Here is a 17,668-nt window from a genome sequence, read left to right as displayed (position 1 = left end):
TTATAGTGGCTTACTGCAGATGTACTGTTATAGTGGCTTACTGCAGATGTACTGTTATAGTGGCTTACTGCAGATGTACTGTTATAGTGGCTTACTGCAGATGTACTGTTATAGTGGCTTACTGCAGATGTACTGTTATAGTGGCTTACTGCAGATGTACTGTTATAGTGGCTTACTGCAGATGTACTGTTATAGTGGCTTACTGCAGATGTACTGTTATAGTGGCTTACTGCAGATGTACTGTTATAGTGGCTTACTGCAGATGTACTGTTATAGTGGCTTACTGCAGATGTACTGTTATAGTGGCTTACTGCAGATGTACTGTTATAGTGGCTTACTGCAGATGTACTGTTATAGTGGCTTACTGCAGATGTACTGTTATAGTGGCTTACTGCAGATGTACTGTTATAGTGGCTTACTGCAGATGTACTGTTATAGTGGCTTACTGCAGATGTACTGTTATAGTGGCTTACTGCAGATGTACTGTTATAGTGGCTTACTGCAGATGTACTGTTATAGTGGCTTACTGCAGATGTACTGTTATAGTGGCTTACTGCAGATGTACTGTTATAGTGGCTTACTGCAGATGTACTGTTATAGTGGCTTACTGCAGATGTACTGTTATAGTGGCTTACTGCAGATGTACTGTTATAGTGGCTTACTGCAGATGTACTGTTATAGTGGCTTACTGCAGATGTACTGTTATAGTGGCTTACTGCAGATGTACTGTTATAGTGGCTTACTGCAGATGTACTGTTATAGTGGCTTACTGCAGATGTACTGTTATAGTGGCTTACTGCAGATGTACTGTTATAGTGGCTTACTGCAGATGTACTGTTATAGTGGCTTACTGCAGATGTACTGTTATAGTGGCTTACTGCAGATGTACTGTTATAGTGGCTTACTGCAGATGTACTGTTATAGTGGCTTACTGCAGATGTACTGTTATAGTGGCTTACTGCAGATGTACTGTTATAGTGGCTTACTGCAGATGTACTGTTATAGTGGCTTACTGCAGATGTACTGTTATAGTGGCTTACTGCAGATGTACTGTTATAGTGGCTTACTGCAGATGTACTGTTATAGTGGCTTACTGCAGATGTACTGTTATAGTGGCTTACTGCAGATGTACTGTTATAGTGGCTTACTGCAGATGTACTGTTATAGTGGCTTACTGCAGATGTACTGTTATAGTGGCTTACTGCAGATGTACTGTTATAGTGGCTTACTGCAGATGTACTGTTATAGTGGCTTACTGCAGATGTACTGTTATAGTGGCTTACTGCAGATGTACTGTTATAGTGGCTTACTGCAGATGTACTGTTATAGTGGCTTACTGCAGATGTACTGTTATAGTGGCTTACTGCAGATGTACTGTTATAGTGGCTTACTGCAGATGTACTGTTATAGTGGCTTACTGCAGATGTACTGTTATAGTGGCTTACTGCAGATGTACTGTTATAGTGGCTTACTGCAGATGTACTGTTATAGTGGCTTACTGCAGATGTACTGTTATAGTGGCTTACTGCAGATGTACTGTTATAGTGGCTTACTGCAGATGTACTGTTATAGTGGCTTACTGCAGATGTACTGTTATAGTGGCTTACTGCAGATGTACTGTTATAGTGGCTTACTGCAGATGTACTGTTATAGTGGCTTACTGCAGATGTACTGTTATAGTGGCTTACTGCAGATGTACTGTTATAGTGGCTTACTGCAGATGTACTGTTATAGTGGCTTACTGCAGATGTACTGTTATAGTGGCTTACTGCAGATGTACTGTTATAGTGGCTTACTGCAGATGTACTGTTATAGTGGCTTACTGCAGATGTACTGTTATAGTGGCTTACTGCAGATGTACTGTTATAGTGGCTTACTGCAGATGTACTGTTATAGTGGCTTACTGCAGATGTACTGTTATAGTGGCTTACTGCAGATGTACTGTTATAGTGGCTTACTGCAGATGTACTGTTATAGTGGCTTACTGCAGATGTACTGTTATAGTGGCTTACTGCAGATGTACTGTTATAGTGGCTTACTGCAGATGTACTGTTATAGTGGCTTACTGCAGATGTACTGTTATAGTGGCTTACTGCAGATGTACTGTTATAGTGGCTTACTGCAGATGTACTGTTATAGTGGCTTACTGCAGATGTACTGTTATAGTGGCTTACTGCAGATGTACTGTTATAGTGGCTTACTGCAGATGTACTGTTATAGTGGCTTACTGCAGATGTACTGTTATAGTGGCTTACTGCAGATGTACTGTTATAGTGGCTTACTGCAGATGTACTGTTATAGTGGCTTACTGCAGATGTACTGTTATAGTGGCTTACTGCAGATGTACTGTTATAGTGGCTTACTGCAGATGTACTGTTATAGTGGCTTACTGCAGATGTACTGTTATAGTGGCTTACTGCAGATGTACTGTTATAGTGGCTTACTGCAGATGTACTGTTATAGTGGCTTACTGCAGATGTACTGTTATAGTGGCTTACTGCAGATGTACTGTTATAGTGGCTTACTGCAGATGTACTGTTATAGTGGCTTACTGCAGATGTACTGTTATAGTGGCTTACTGCAGATGTACTGTTATAGTGGCTTACTGCAGATGTACTGTTATAGTGGCTTACTGCAGATGTACTGTTATAGTGGCTTACTGCAGATGTACTGTTATAGTGGCTTACTGCAGATGTACTGTTATAGTGGCTTACTGCAGATGTACTGTTATAGTGGCTTACTGCAGATGTACTGTTATAGTGGCTTACTGCAGATGTACTGTTATAGTGGCTTACTGCAGATGTACTGTTATAGTGGCTTACTGCAGATGTACTGTTATAGTGGCTTACTGCAGATGTACTGTTATAGTGGCTTACTGCAGATGTACTGTTATAGTGGCTTACTGCAGATGTACTGTTATAGAGGCTTACTGCAGATGTACTGTTATAGTGGCTTACTGCAGATGTACTGTTATAGTGGCTTACTGCAGATGTACTGTTATAGTGGCTTACTGCAGATGTACTGTTATAGTGGCTTACTGCAGATGTACTGTTATAGTGGCTTACTGCAGATGTACTGTTATAGTGGCTTACTGCAGATGTACTGTTATAGTGGCTTACTGCAGATGTACTGTTATAGTGGCTTACTGCAGATGTACTGTTATAGTGGCTTACTGCAGATGTACTGTTATAGTGGCTTACTGCAGATGTACTGTTATAGTGGCTTACTGCAGATGTACTGTTATAGTGGCTTACTGCAGATGTACTGTTATAGTGGCTTACTGCAGATGTACTGTTATAGTGGCTTACTGCAGATGTACTGTTATAGTGGCTTACTGCAGATGTACTGTTATAGTGGCTTACTGCAGATGTACTGTTATAGTGGCTTACTGCAGATGTACTGTTATAGTGGCTTACTGCAGATGTACTGTTATAGTGGCTTACTGCAGATGTACTGTTATAGTGGCTTACTGCAGATGTACTGTTATAGTGGCTTACTGCAGATGTACTGTTATAGTGGCTTACTGCAGATGTACTGTTATAGTGGCTTACTGCAGATGTACTGTTATAGTGGCTTACTGCAGATGTACTGTTATAGTGGCTTACTGCAGATGTACTGTTATAGTGGCTTACTGCAGATGTACTGTTATAGTGGCTTACTGCAGATGTACTGTTATAGTGGCTTACTGCAGATGTACTGTTATAGTGGCTTACTGCAGATGTACTGTTATAGTGGCTTACTGCAGATGTACTGTTATAGTTGCTCACTGCAGATGTACTGTTATAGTGGCTTACTGCAGATGTACTGTTATAGTGGCTTACTGCAGATGTACTGTTATAGTGGCTTACTGCAGATGTACTGTTATAGTGGCTTACTGCAGATGTACTGTTATAGTGGCTTACTGCAGATGTACTGTTATAGTGGCTTACTGCAGATGTACTGTTATAGTGGCTTACTGCAGATGTACTGTTATAGTGGCTTACTGCAGATGTACTGTTATAGTGGCTTACTGCAGATGTACTGTTATAGTGGCTTACTGCAGATGTACTGTTATAGTGGCTTACTGCAGATGTACTGTTATAGTGGCTTACTGCAGATGTACTGTTATAGTGGCTTACTGCAGATGTACTGTTATAGTGGCTTACTGCAGATGTACTGTTATAGTGGCTTACTGCAGATGTACTGTTATAGTGGCTTACTGCAGATGTACTGTTATAGTGGCTTACTGCAGATGTACTGTTATAGTGGCTTACTGCAGATGTACTGTTATAGTGGCTTACTGCAGATGTACTGTTATAGTGGCTTACTGCAGATGTACTGTTATAGTGGCTTACTGCAGATGTACTGTTATAGTGGCTTACTGCAGATGTACTGTTATAGTGGCTTACTGCAGATGTACTGTTATAGTGGCTTACTGCAGATGTACTGTTATAGTGGCTTACTGCAGATGTACTGTTATAGTGGCTTACTGCAGATGTACTGTTATAGTGGCTTACTGCAGATGTACTGTTATAGTGGCTTACTGCAGATGTACTGTTATAGTGGCTTACTGCAGATGTACTGTTATAGTGGCTTACTGCAGATGTACTGTTATAGTGGCTTACTGCAGATGTACTGTTATAGAGGCTTACTGCAGATGTACTGTTATAGTGGCTTACTGCAGATGTACTGTTATAGTGGCTTACTGCAGATGTACTGTTATAGTGGCTTACTGCAGATGTACTGTTATAGTGGCTTACTGCAGATGTACTGTTATAGTGGCTTACTGCAGATGTACTGTTATAGTGGCTTACTGCAGATGTACTGTTATAGTGGCTTACTGCAGATGTACTGTTATAGTGGCTTACTGCAGATGTACTGTTATAGTGGCTTACTGCAGATGTACTGTTATAGTGGCTTACTGCAGATGTACTGTTATAGTGGCTTACTGCAGATGTACTGTTATAGTGGCTCACTGCAGATGTACTGTTATAGTGGCTTACTGCAGATGTACTGTTATAGTGGCTTACTGCAGATGTACTGTTATAGTGGCTTACTGCAGATGTACTGTTATAGAGGCTTACTGCAGATGTACTGTTATAGTGGCTTACTGCAGATGTACTGTTATAGTGGCTTACTGCAGATGTACTGTTATAGTGGCTTACTGCAGATGTACTGTTATAGTGGCTTACTGCAGATGTACTGTTATAGTGGCTTACTGCAGATGTACTGTTATAGTGGCTTACTGCAGATGTACTGTTATAGTGGCTTACTGCAGATGTACTGTTATAGTGGCTTACTGCAGATGTACTGTTATAGTGGCTTACTGCAGATGTACTGTTATAGTGGCTTACTGCAGATGTACTGTTATAGTGGCTTACTGCAGATGTACTGTTATAGTGGCTTACTGCAGATGTACTGTTATAGTGGCTTACTGCAGATGTACTGTTATAGTGGCTTACTGCAGATGTACTGTTATAGTGGCTTACTGCAGATGTACTGTTATAGTGGCTTACTGCAGATGTACTGTTATAGTGGCTTACTGCAGATGTACTGTTATAGTGGCTTACTGCAGATGTACTGTTATAGTGGCTTACTGCAGATGTACTGTTATAGTGGCTTACTGCAGATGTACTGTTATAGTGGCTTACTGCAGATGTACTGTTATAGTGGCTTACTGCAGATGTACTGTTATAGTGGCTTACTGCAGATGTACTGTTATAGTGGCTTACTGCAGATGTACTGTTATAGTGGCTTACTGCAGATGTACTGTTATAGTGGCTTACTGCAGATGTACTGTTATAGTGGCTTACTGCAGATGTACTGTTATAGTGGCTTACTGCAGATGTACTGTTATAGTGGCTTACTGCAGATGTACTGTTATAGTGGCTTACTGCAGATGTACTGTTATAGTGGCTTACTGCAGATGTACTGTTATAGTGGCTTACTGCAGATGTACTGTTATAGTGGCTTACTGCAGATGTACTGTTATAGTGGCTTACTGCAGATGTACTGTTATAGTGGCTTACTGCAGATGTACTGTTATAGTGGCTTACTGCAGATGTACTGTTATAGTGGCTTACTGCAGATGTACTGTTATAGTGGCTTACTGCAGATGTACTGTTATAGAGGCTTACTGCAGATGTACTGTTATAGTGGCTTACTGCAGATGTACTGTTATAGTGGCTCACTGCAGATGTACTGTTATAGTGGCTTACTGCAGATGTACTGTTATAGTGGCTTACTGCAGATGTACTGTTATCAAATCAAATCAAATCAAATTTATTTTTATATAGCCCTTCGTACATCAGCTGATATTCTCAAAGTGCTGTACAGAAACCCAGCCTAAAACCCCAAACAGCAAGCAAAGCATGTGAAAGAAGCACGGTGGCTAGGAAAAACTCCCTAGGAAAAACTCCCTAGAAAGGCCAAAAACCTAGGAAGAAACCTAGAGAGGAACCAGGCTATGAGGGGTGGCCAGTCCTCTTCTGGCTGTGCAGGGTGGATATTAAAACAGAACATGGTCAAAATGTTAAAATGTTAAAATGTTCATAAATGACCAGCATGGTCAAATAATAATAATCATAGTAGTTGTCGAGGGTGCAACAAGCACGTCCGGTGAACAGGTCAGGGTTCCATAGCCGCAGGCAGAACAGTTGAAACTGGAGCAGCAGCACGGCCAGGTGGACTGGGGACAGCAAGGAGTCATCATACCAGGTAGTCCTGAGGCATGGTCCTAGGGCTCAGGTCCTCCGAGAGAAAGACAGAAAGAGAGAAAGAGAGAATTAGAGAGAGCATATTTAAATACACACAGGACACCGGATAGGACAAGAGAAATACTCCAGATGTAACAGACTGACCCTAGCCCCCCGACACATAAACTACTGCAGCATAAATACTGGAGGCTGAGACAGGAGGGATCAGAAGACACTGTGGCCCCATCCGATGATACCCCCGGACAGGGCCAAACAGGCAGGATATAACCCCACCCACTTTGCCAAAGCACAGCCCCCACACCACTAGAGGGATGTCTCCAACCACCAACTTACCGTCCTAAGACAAGGCCGAGTATAGCCCACAACGATCTCCGCCATGGCACAACCCAAGGGGGGGGGGGGGGGGGGGCGCCAACCCAGACAGGAAGACCACGTCAGTGACTCAACCCACTCAAGTGACGCACCCCTCCCATGGACGGCATGGAAGAACACCAGTAGGCCAGTGACTCAGCCTCTGTAAAAGGGTTAGAGGCAGAGAATCCCAGTGGAAAGAGGGGAACCGGCAAGGCAGAGACAGCAAGGGCGGTTCGTTGCTCCAGCCTTTCCGTTCACCTTCACACTCCTGGGCCAGACTATACTTAATCATAGGACCTACTGAAGAGATAAGTCTTCAGTAAAGACTTAAAGGTTGAGACTGAGTCTGCGTCTCTCACATTGGTAGGCAGACCATTCCATAAAAATGGAGCTCTATAGGAGAAAGCCCTACCTCCAGCCGTTTGCTTAGAAATTCTAGGGACAATTAGGAGGCCTGCGTCTTGTGACCGTAGCGTACGTGTAGGTATGTACGGCAGGACCAAATCGGAAAGATAGGTAGGAGCAAGCCCATGTAATGCTTTGTAGGTTAGCAGTAAAACCTTGAAATCAGCCCTTGCCTTAACAGGAAGCCAGTGTAGGGAGGCTAACACTGGAGTAATATGATCAAATTTTTTGGTTCTAGTCAGGATTCTAGCAGCCGTATTTAGCACTAACTGAAGTTTATTTAGTGCTTTATCCGGGTAGCCGGAAAGTAGAGCATTGCAGTAGTCCAGCCTAGAAGTAACAAAAGCATGGATTAATTTTTCTGCGTCATTTTTGGACAGAAAATTTCTGATTTTTGCAATGTTACGTAGATGGAAAAAAGCTGTCCTTGAAACAGTCTTGATATGTTCTTCAAAAGAGAGATCAGGGTCCAGAGTAACGCCGAGGTCCTTCACAGTTTTATTTGAGACGACTGTACAACCATCCAGATTAATTGTCAGATTCAACAGAAGATCTCTTTGTTTCTTGGGACCTAGAACAAGCATCTCTGTTTTGTCCGAGTTTAAAAGTAGAAAGTTTGCAGCCATCCACTTCTTTATGTCTGAAACACAGGCTTCTAGCGAGGGCAATTTTGGGGCTTCACCATGTTTCATTGAAATGTACAGCTGTGTGTCGTCTGCATAGCAGTGAAATTTAACATTATGTTTTCGAATGACATCCCCAAGAGGTAAAATATATAGTGAAAACAATAGTGGTCCTAAAACGGAACCTTGAGGAACACCGAAATTTACAATTGATTTGTCAGAGGACAAACCATTCACAGAGACAAACTGATATCTTTCCGACAGATAAGATCTAAACCAGGCCAGAACTTGTCCATGTAGACCAATTTGGGTTTCCAATCTCTCCAAAAGAATGTGGTGATCGATGGTATCAAAAGCGGCACTAAGATCTAGGAGCACGAGGACAGATGCAGAGCCTCGGTCTGACGTCATTAAAAGGTCATTTACCACCTTCACAAGTGCAGTCTCAGTGCTATGATGGGGTCTAAAACCAGACTGAAGCGTTTCGTATACATTGTTTGTCTTCAGGAAGGCAGTCAGTTGCTGTGCAACAGCTTTTTCTAAAATTTTGGAGAGGAATGGAAGATTCGATATAGGCCGATAGTTTTTTATAATTTCTGGATCAAGATTCGGCTTTTTCAAGAGAGGCTTTATTACTGCCACTTTTAGTGAGCTTGGTACACATCCGGTGGATAGAGAGCCGTTTATTATGTTCAACATAGGAGGGCCAAGCACAGGAAGCAGCTCTTTCAGTAGTTTAGTTGGAATAGGGTCCAGTATGCAGCTTGAGGGTTTGGAGGCCATGATTATTTTCATCATTGCGTCAAGAGATATAGTACTAAAACACTTTAGTATCTCCCTTGATCCTAGGTCCTGGCAGAGTTGTGCAGACTCAGGACAATGGAGCTTTGGAGGAATACCCAGATTTAAAGAGGAGTCTGTAATTTGCTTTCTAATGATCATGATCTTTTCCTCAAAGAAGTTCATAAATTTATTACTGCTGAAGTGAAAGCCATCCTCCATTTGCGAAGGCTGCTTTTTAGTTAGCTTTGCGACAGTATCAAAAAGAAATTTCGGATTGTTCTTATTTTCCTCAATTAAGTTGGAAAAATAGGATGATCGAGCAGCAGTAAGGGCTCTTCGATACTGCACGGTACTGTCTTTCCAAGCTAGTCGGAAGACTTCCAGTTTGGTGTGGCGCCATTTCCGTTCCAATTTTCTGGAAGCTTGCTTCAGAGCTCGTGTATTTTCTGTATACCAGGGAGCTAGTTTCTTATGACAGATGTTTTTAGTTTTTAGGGGTGCAACTGCATCTAGGGTATTGCGCAAGGTTAAATTGAGTTCCTCGGTTAGGTGGTTAACTGATTTTTGTCCTCTGACGTCCTTGGGTAGGCAGAGGCAGTCTGGAAGGGCATCAAGGAATCTTTGGGTTGTCTGAGAATTTATAGCACGACTTTTAATGCTCCTTGGTTGGGGTCTGAGCAGATTATTTGTTGCAATTGCAAACGTAATAAAATGGTGGTCCGATAGTCCAGGATTATGAGGAAAAACATTTAGATCCACAACATTTATTCCATGGGACAAAACTAGGTCCAGAGTATGACTGTGGCAGTGAGTAGGTCCAGAGACATGTTGGACAAAACCCACTGAGTCGATGATGGCTCCGAAAGCCTTTTGGAGTGGGTCTGTGGACTTTTCCATGTGAATGTTAAAGTCACCAAAAATTAGAATATTATCTGCTATGACTACAAGATCCGATAGGAATTCAGGGAACTCAGTGAGGAACACTGCATATGGCCCAGGAGGCCTATAAACAGTAGCTATAAAAAGTGAGTGAGTAGGCTGCATAGATTTCATGACTAGAAGCTCAAAAGACGAAAACGTCATTGTTGTTTTTTTTTTTGTAAATTGAAATTTGCTATCGTAAATGTTAGCAACACCTCCGCCTTTGCCGGATGCACGGGGGGTATGGTCACTAATGTAACCTGGGGGTGAGGCCTCATTTAACACAGTAAATTCATCAGGCTTAAGCCATGTTTCAGTCAGGCCAATCACATCAAGATTATTATCAGTGATTAGTTCATTGACTATAACTGCCTTGGAAGTGAGGGATCTAACATTAAGTAACCCAATTTTGAGATGTGAGGTATCACAATCTCTTTCAATAATGGCAGGAATGGAGGAGGTCTTTATACTAGTGAGATTGCTAAAGCGAACACCGCCATTTTTAATTTTGCCCAACCTAGATCGAGGCACAGACACGGTCTCAATGGGGGAAGCTGAGCTGACTACACTGACTGTGCTAGTGGCAGACTCCACTAAGCTGGCAGGCTGGCTAACAGCCTGCTGCCTGGCCTGCACCCTATTTCATTGTGGAGCTAGAGGAGTTAGAGCCCTGTCTATGTTCGTAGATAAGATGAGAGCACCCCTCCAGCTAGGATGGAGTCCGTCACTCCTCAACAGGCCAGGCTTGGTCCTGTTTGTGGGTGAGTCCCAGAAAGAGGGCCAATTATCTACAAATTCTATCTTTTGGGAGGGGCAGAAAACAGTTTTCAACCAGCGATTGAGTTGTGAGACTCTGCTGTAGAGCTCATCACTCCCCCTAACCGGGAGGGGGCCAGAGACAATTAATCGATGCCGACACATCTTTCTAGCTGATTTACACGCTGAAGCTATGTTGCGCTTGGTGACCTCTGACTGTTTCATCCTAACATCGTTGGTGCCGACGTGGATAACAATATCTCTATACTCTCTACACTCGCCAGTTTTAGCTTTAGCCAGCACCGTCTTTAGATTAGCCTTAACGTCGGTAGCCCTGCCCCCTGGTAAACAGTGTATGATCGCTGGATGATTAGTTTTAAGTCTAATACTGCGGGTAATGGAGTCGCCAATGACTAGGGTTTTCAATTTGTCAGAGCTAATGGTGGGAGCCGTCGGCGTCTCAGACCCCACAACGGGAGGAGTAGAGACCAGAGAAGTCTCGGCCTCCGACTCCGACTCGCTTAATGGGGAGAACCGGTTGAAAGTTTCTGTCGGCTGAATAAGCGACACCGGTTGAGCATTCCTACAGCGTTTCCCTCCAGAAGCCATGAGAAAGATGTCCGGCTGCGGGGACCGTGCGAGGGGGGTTTATACTAACGTTACTATCTGTACTTACTGGTGGCACAGACGCTGTTTCATCCTTTCCTACACTGAAATTACCCTTGCCTAACGATCGCGTCTGAAGCTGGGCTTGCAGCACAGCTATCCTTGCCGTAAGGCGATCGTTCTCCTGTATATTATAAATACAACGACTGCAATTAGAAGGCATCATGTTAATGTTACTTAGCTTCGGCTGTTTGAAGTCCTGACGAACCATGTCCAGATAAAACCTCCGGGGATGAATGAAAAAAGTTGAGTGTTTATTTCCGTGCACGATATAAATCTCTACTGAGTACAAAAAAATAAAGCTTCCCATTCAGACCCGCATTGAAACTAGCCAGCTAGCCTGCTAGCTTGTGAAATAAACAGTTGTGTGATTTTGGTTCTTAAAATAACTCTTTCGTCTTAGCGGATGTTTCAGATTGTCCACCGCCGTTACGTTTTTTTCCCCCACAAACTGTACTAATATCCGCGATGTGCATTAGTGGCTTACTGCAGATGTACTGTTATAGTGGCTTACTGCAGATGTACTGTTATAGTGGCTTACTGCAGATGTACTATTATAGAGGCTTACTGCAGATGTACTGTTATAGTTGCTTACTGCAGATGTACTGTTATATTTGCTCACAGCAGATGTACTGTTATAGTGGCTTACTGCAGATGTACTGTTATTTTGGCTTACTGCAGATGTGCTGTTATAGTGGCTTACTGCAGATGTACTGTTATAGTGGCTTAATGCAGATGTACTGTTATAGTGGCTTACTGCAGATGTACTATTATAGTGGCTTACTGCTCTACATAGAGATGTACTGTTATAGTGGCTTACTGCAGATGTACTGTTATAGTGGCTTACTGCAGATGTGCTGTTATAGTGGCTTACTGCAGATGTACTGTTATAGTGGCTTACTGCAGATGTACTGTTATAGTGGCTTACTGCAGATGTACTGTTATAGTGGCTTACTGCAGATGTACTGTTATAGTGGCTTACTGCAGATGTACTGTTATAGTGGCTTACTGCAGATGTACTGTTATAGTGGCTTACTCAAGATGTACTCTTATAGTGGCTTACTGCAGATGTACTGTTATAGTGGCTTACTACAGATGTACTGTTATAGTGGCTTACTGCAGATGTACTGTTATAGTGGCTTACTGCAGATGTACTGTTATAGTGGCTAACTGCAGATGTACTGTTATAGTGGCTTACTGCAGATGTACTGTTATAGAGGCTTACTGCAGATGTACTGTTATAGTGGCTCACTGCAGATGTACTGTTATAGAGGCTTACTGCAGATGTACTGTTATAGTGGCTTACTGCAGATGTACTGTTATAGAGGCTTACTGGAGATGTACTGTTATAGTGGCTTACTGCAGATGAACTGTTATAGTGGCTTACTGCAGATGTACTGTTATAGTGGCTTACTGCAGATGTACTGTTATAGTAGCTTACTGCAGACGTACTGTTATAGTGGCTTACTGCAAATGTACTGTTATAGTGGCTTACTGCAGATGTACTGTTATAGTGGCTTACTGCAGATGTACTGTTATAGTGGCTTACTGCAGATGTACTGTTATAGTGGCTTACTGCAGATGTACTGTTATAGTGGCTTACTCAAGATGTACTCTTATAGTGGCTTACTGCAGATGTACTGTTATAGTGGCTTACTGCAGATGTACTGTTATAGTGGCTTACTGCAGATGTACTGTTATAGTGGCTTACTGCAGATGTACTGTTATAGTGGCTTACTGCAGATGTACTGTTATAGAGGCTTACTGCAGATGTACTGTTATAGTTGCTTACTGCAGATGTACTGTTATATTTGCTCACAGCAGATATACTGTTATAGTGGCTTACTGCAGATGTACTGTTATTTTGGCTTACTGCAGATGTGCTGTTATAGTGGCTTACTGCAGATGTACTGTTATAGTGGCTTAATGCAGATGTACTGTTATAGTGGCTTACTGCAGATGTACTATTATGGTGGCTTACTGCTCTACATAGAGATGTACTGTTATAGTGGCTTACTGCAGATGTACTGTTATAGTGGCTTACTGCAGATGTGCTGTTATAGTGGCTTACTGCAGATGTACTGTTATAGTGGCTTACTGCAGATGTACTGTTATAGTGGCTTACTGCAGATGTACTGTTATAGTGGCTCACTGCAGATGTACTGTTATAGAGGGTTACTGGAGATGTACTGTTATAGTGGCTTACTGCAGATGTACTGTTATAGTGGCTCACTGCAGATGTACTGTATAGTAGCTTACTGCAGATGTACTGTTATAGTGGCTCACTGCAGATGTACTGTTATAGAGGCTTACTGCAAATGTACTGTTATAGTGGCTTACTGCAGATGTACTGTCATAGTGGCGTACTGCAGATGTACTGTAATAGTGGCTTTCTGCATATGTACTGTTATAGTGGCTTACTGCTGATCTACTGTTATAGGGGCTTACAGCAGATGTACTGTTATCGTGGCTTACTGCAGATGTACTGTTATAGTGGCTTACTGCAGATGTACTGTTATAGTTGCTCACTGCAGAAATACTGTTTTAGTAGCTTACTGCAGATGTACTGTTATAGTGGCTCACTGCAGATGTACTGTTATAGAGGCTTACTGCAGATGTACTGTTATAGAGGCTTACTGGAGATGTACTGTTATAGTGGCTTACTGCAGATGTACTGTTATAGTGGCTTACTGCAGATGTACTGTTATAGTGGCTTACTGCAGATGTACTGTTATAGAGGCTTACTGCAGATGTACTGTTATAGTTGCTTACTGCAGATGTACTGTTATATTTGCTCACAGCAGATGTACTGTTATAGTGGCTTACTGCAGATATACTGTTATTTTGGCTTACTGCAGATGTGCTGTTATAGTGGCTTACTGCAGATGTACTGTTATAGTGGCTTAATGCAGATGTACTGTTATAGTGGCTTACTGCAGATGTACTATTATAGTGGCTTACTGCTCTACATAGAGATGTACTGTTATAGTGGCTTACTGCAGATGTACTGTTATAGTGGCTTACTGCAGATGTGCTGTTATAGTGGCTTACTGCAGATGTACTGTTATAGTGGCTTACTGCAGATGTACTGTTATAGTGGCTTACTGCAGATGTACTGTTATAGTGGCTTACTGCAGATGTACTGTTATAGTGGCTTACTGCAGATGTACTGTTATAGTGGCTTACTGCAGATGTACTTTTATAGTGGCTTACTCAAGATGTACTCTTATAGTGGCTTACTGCAGATGTAGTGTTATAGTGGCTTACTACAGATGTACTGTTATAGTGGCTTACTGCAGATGTACTGTTATAGTGGCTTACTGCAGATGTACTGTTATAGTGGCTAACTGCATATGTACTGTTATAGAGGCTTACTGCATATGTACTGTTATAGTGGCTTACTGCAGATGTACTGTTATAGAGGCTTACTGGAGATGTACTGTTATAGTGGCTTACTGCAGATGAACTGTTATAGTGGCTTACTGCAGATTGTCACCATGACTAGAGATACAGAGACAAATCACCATGACTAGAGATACAGAGACATGTCTTAATCCATGACTAGAGATACTGATACATGTCACCATGACAAGAGATACAGAGACATGACACCATGACTAGAGATACAGAGACATGTCACCATGACTAGAGATACAGAGACATGCAATAAAGACTAGAGATACAGAGACTTGTCACCATGACTAGAGATACTGAGACATGTCACTTGACTAGAGATACAGAGACATGTCATCATGACTAGAGATACTGAGACATGACATAACCCATGACTAGAGATACAGAGACATGTCACCGTGACTAAAGATACTGAGACATGACATATCCCATGACTAGAGATACTGAGACATGTCATAATCCATGACTAGAGACACTGAGACATGTCACCATGACTAGAGATACTGACACACGACATATCCCATGACTAGAGATACAGAGACATGTCATTATGTCTAGAGATACTGAGAAATGTCACCATGACTAGAGATACTGAGACATGTCACCATGACTAGAGATACAGAGACATCTCACCATGACTAGAGATACTGAGACATGACATAATCCATGACTAGAGATACTGAGACATGTCACCATGACTAGAGATACTGAGACATGACACCATGACTAGAGATACAGAGACATGTCAGCATGACTAGAGATACAGAGACATGTCACCATGACTAGAGATACAGAGACATGTACCCGTGACTAGAGATACAGAGACATGATATAACCCATGACTAGAGATACAGAGACATGTCACAACCCATGACTAGAGATACTGAGACATGCCACCATGACTAGAGATACAGAGACATGTCACCATGACTAGAGATACTGAGACATGTCACCATGACTAGAGATACTGAGACATGTCATAACCCATGACTAGAGATACTGAGGCAAGTCATAACCCACGACTAGAGATACAGAGACATGTCACCATGACTAGAGATACTGAGAGATGCCACCATGACTAGAGATACTGAGACATGTCACCATGACTAGAGATACTGAGACATGTCACCATGACTAGAGATACAGAGACATGTCATAACCCATGACTAGAGGTACAGAGACATGTCACCATGACTAGAGATACTGAGACATGACATTACCCATGACTAGAGATATAGAGACATGTCATCATGACAGACACAGAGGTGTGAAGTTACACACCCATCCCATCATGGGTAGAAAAACATTATGTTGGTCTCTTGTGACAGCTGCTTCATGACATCATGAGTTCTAACAGTTCACATATTCTAAGGAGATAAGAATGAAATATCACAACACATCTTTGAACTTCAATTTCTAGGCAACTTTGATTGGTCGAAATCACTTGTCCAAAATTAACTATAATACCCACTGACATGTTCACAATCTTCACTTAATAGTCATATTAGAAATTGGCAAACATTTTGCATATTTTCTAAAACCTCTGGTTATGAGAATCAAAACACCCAAGTGCAGTGGATCATTTCAGCCCCACAGACAGCCCCACAGACAGCTCCACAGACAGCCCCACAGACAGCCCCACAGACAGCTCCACAGACAGCCCCACAGACAGCCCCACAGACAGCCCCACAGACAGCTCCACAGACAGCCCCACAGACAGCCCCACAGACAGCCCCACAGACAGCCCCACAGACAGCTCCACAGACAGCTCCACAGACAGCCCCACAGACAGCCCCACAGACAGCCCCACAGACAGCCCCACGACCAGCCCCAGGTCAACACAAATGACAATCCCCTTACAAAGCCAGCCAATACTTTTCCTTCCTACACTGCCCTAATACCAGTCCTCATTCGCTGCCCTAATTCCAGTCCTCATTCGCTGCCCTAACGCCAGTCCTCATTCGCTGCCCTAACACCAGTCCTCATTCACTGCCCTAACACCAGTCCTCATTCACATCCCTAACACGTTAGTCCTCATTCACAGCCCTAACGCCAGTCCTCATTCACAGCCCTAACACCAGTCCTCATTCGCTGCCCTAACACATTAGTCCTCATTCACAGCCCTAACGCCAGTCCTCATTCACAGCCCTAATGCCAGTCCTCATTCACAGCCCTAACACCAGTCCTCATTCACAGCCCTAACACCAGTCCTCATTCGCTGCCCAAACGCCAGTCCTCATTCACAGCCCTAACGCCAGTCCTCATTCACAGCCCTAATGCCAGTCCTCATTCACAGCCCTAACACCAGTCCTCATTCACAGCCCTAACACCAGTCCTCATTCACAGCCCTAACACCAGTCCTCATTCGCTGCCCAAACGCCAGTCCTCATTCACAGCCCTAATACCAGTCCTCATTCACAGCCCTAACACCAGTCCTCATTCGCTGCCCTAACACATTAGTCCTCATTCTAGCCCTAATACCAGTCCTCATTCACTGCCTAATACCAGTCCTCATTCACTGCCCTAATACCAGTCCTCATTCACAGCCCTAACACCAGTCCTCATTCGCTGCCCTAACACATTAGTCCTCATTCTAGCCCTAATACCAGTCCTCATTCACAGCCCTAATACCAGTCCTCATTCACAGCCCTAACACTAGTCCTGAAGTTATCAAAGGAGTAGAACATCACAAGGGTATGCAGAATATAGGCTAACACAACACAAGTGGGGACATGGCTTGGTCCAACAGATAGATATATCAGACATAACCCTGGAACCCTGAAGGAGAGAACCCTCTGGTGTTGTCAGCAGCTGTGTCTTAGTGCTTCTAACAGCTGGCTGCTTCCTGGTGCGTTTGGCCACAGATACCCTCTACAGCTGATGCTCAGGAGTTTACCAGATGGATAGCGTCTCTCTCTCTCTCCCTGTGTATCTCTCTCTCTGTCTCTCTCAGGACAGGGAAAACAGGGGCTAGTGTCAGGGAAGGACAGGGAAGGAGAGGGGCTAGTGTCTCCTGCAACAGGGGGCTATCATTCAATAAGACAGGACCTC

Source organism: Salmo salar, chromosome 11 (assembly GCF_965601325.2).
Source record: "Salmo salar chromosome 11, fSalSal1, whole genome shotgun sequence".
NCBI lineage: Eukaryota > Metazoa > Chordata > Actinopteri > Salmoniformes > Salmonidae > Salmo > Salmo salar.
The sequence above is the reverse complement of the archived record's forward strand: the minus strand, read 5'-3'. Positions refer to the sequence as shown.